Below are 2,848 nucleotides of genomic sequence, written 5' to 3'. Positions count from 1 at the left end.
AACGATACACGTGGATTCTTTTATTGCGCGGTAAGCCTGGACATGTGCAGGCAGATTGTTATAAGAAGCAGGCTGACATGCAAAATGGAAAATTGCAGCAAAACAACTATGCATCCTTGAGTAGAAACAATGAGGATAATGAAAGGTTGTTTGTTATGCAGCATGTCGTAAATGCCATGTCTGAAAATGTTGAAGCAGCACATAAAGATGATATATGGTATGTTGATTCAGGTGCTTCGAACCACATAAGTCATGTGGGGAGTGGTTCAAGGAGATGAAAAACCTTGAAAGACTAGGTTTTATGGAAATAGGGGATGACACTGCTCATCCAATTGCCCATGTTGGAGATGTGCCATTGTCTATGCAGGATGGCAAAGTGAAGTACCTTGTAGATATACTTCATGTTCCGAACATAACAAAGAATCTGGTTTCAGTTGGCTAGATGATTGAGCAAGGTTTGCAAGTTTGGTTTAACCCTGATGGTTGTTATGTTGAAGACTGTAAAGACAAGTGTAGGTTGGTTGCAAAAGGCAATAGAGTGGGCATAATGTTTACATTGAATGTAAACATTCCTGAAGTGAGTGCTGCGTAGGTTAGTTGCAAAAGGCAACAGAGTGGACAGAATGTTTACATTGAATGTAAACATGCCTGAAGTGAGTGCTGCGATGTTTGCAAATGGTTCAAGAATTGTTGTAGACATAGACATTTGGCATAAAAGAATTGGAAATATGAATGTGAAGAGAATGAAGTCTATGCATACTAAAGGAATTGTGACAAGGTTTAAAGTTGAAGGTATGCAGAAAATATGTGAAGCATGCCAATTTGGAAAGCAAACAAAGCATGTATTTCCACGTGACAGAAATGTGAGTAGAAATGCACTAGATGTTGTGCATTCAGATGTATGGGGTCCTACGAAGACCATGTCTATGGGAGAGGCTACAGGTATTATGTGACATTTATTGATGACCACACAAGGAAAGTGTGGGTATACTCATGAAGAAAAAGGGTGAGATGTTCACTCATTTTCAGAATTTCAGAGTTATGGTTGAAAAGCAAACAGGGAAATATGTAAAGTGCCTAAGGTCAGATGGAGGGGGAGAGTACTTCTCCAATGAGTTATGTGAATTTTTGAAGAAGAATGGTATTCGGAGACAGTTTATATGTAGATACACTCCGCAGCAAAATGGAGTTGCTGTGAGCAATAAAACAGGCACATTGTTTAGATTGTATGAGCATTGATGGGAGAGAAGAACATGCCACATAACTATTGGACTGAGGCTATTTCTACAGCAATTTACATCATGAACAGGACTCTAACTGCAGCCATACATGATGTAACTCCAGAGGAGAGGTTTACTGTGGCAGAAAACCTGATTTGTCTCATCTGAAAGTCTTTGGATGCATTGCATATGTGCATGTGCCAGATGAGCTGAGAATTAAGCTGGATCCAAAAGCTGAAAAATGTGTGTTTATTGGGTATTCCCTTGAGCAAAAGGGATACAGGTGTTATAACCCTGCTACACATGAGTTGAGGGTAAGCAGGGATGTTGTTTTTGATGAGATGAGCAGCTGGTATGTTACTGAAAAATCAGTAGTAGCTGGTATGCTGTTGAAAAAGAAGCTATTGGGACTGATGTAAGTTGAAATGTGGTTGCACAGAATGCAAGTCAGCAATCACAGTCTTTGAGTGGACCAGGAGAGTCCTCATCTAGTGGTTCAGTTGATAGACCATGGAGTGGCAGGCTGCGTCATAATACCAGTCCTGCAAATGTGATTAGTACATCACATAAAGGCAAAGAGAAAGTGATTGAGCCCCTTAGTATACCTGACATTTCTGTAGGGCATTCTCATGTTGATGAGAGTCTAGTGGCTCAGAGATGAGCCTTGATGAGGATCTTGGGATACCAGCTATGAGAACACCTGGTGTAAAGAAGGCTATGGAAGCCATGAATGCAAAGCTGTGAAGATCTGGGAGAGTGAAGAATCCTGTGCAAAGGTTTACCTATGATGGTTATGTGGCACATCACTATGCATACATGGCGAAAGTTGTACAGGTTGTAGACCCCACATGCATTGATGAGGCTGTTGGAAATGTGTGTTGGGAGAAAGCTATGGATGAGGAGATGGATGCACTATATGGAAATGAGACTTGGGATTTAGTGCAATTGCTTGAAGGCAAGAAAGCCATTGGATGCAAGTGGGTGTACAAAGTAAAACATAACAGTGATGGAAGCATAAGTAGGTACAAGGCTAGATTGGTAGCCAAAGGATATGCGCAGACATATGGCATTGATTATGAGAAAACTTTCAGCCCAGTTGCCAAGATGGCAACAGTGAGAGTTGTGATAGCAGTGGCTGTGTCAAAGCAATGTTCTTTACATCAGATGGATGTAAAGAATGCATTCTTTACATCAGATGGATGTAAAGAATGCATTCTTGCATGGGGACTTGCAGGAAGAGGTGTATATGTTGCAGCCACCTGGTTATGAGGATGTGAGTCACCCCGAGCATGTGTGCAAGTTGAAGAAAGCCTATGGCTTAAAACAAGCACCAAGAGCATGGTCTGACAAGATTTTTGAATATCTTGTCACTATTGGCTTTCATGTAGCCAATGCAGATTTCTCGTTGTATGTGAGATATAGTAATAGAGGGGTTGTGTTTGTTGTCATCTATGTATGCATTGGCAGCTCATAATGGTTGGAATGTACATCAGCTGGACATAAAGACTGCGTTCTTGAATGGAGATTTGCATGAGGAGGTGTATGTATCGTAGCCTCGTGGTTTTGTTCAAAGAGGGCAAGAAAACAAAGTGTGCAGGTTGAAAAAGGCTTTATATGGTTTAAAGCAA

The sequence above is a fragment of the Cibotium barometz genome, chromosome 38, assembly GCF_041138505.1.
Source record: "Cibotium barometz isolate CiBa-2024 chromosome 38, ASM4113850v1, whole genome shotgun sequence".
NCBI classification, from domain to species: Eukaryota; Viridiplantae; Streptophyta; class Polypodiopsida; order Cyatheales; family Cibotiaceae; genus Cibotium; species Cibotium barometz.
This window is presented reverse-complemented; position numbering follows the sequence as displayed.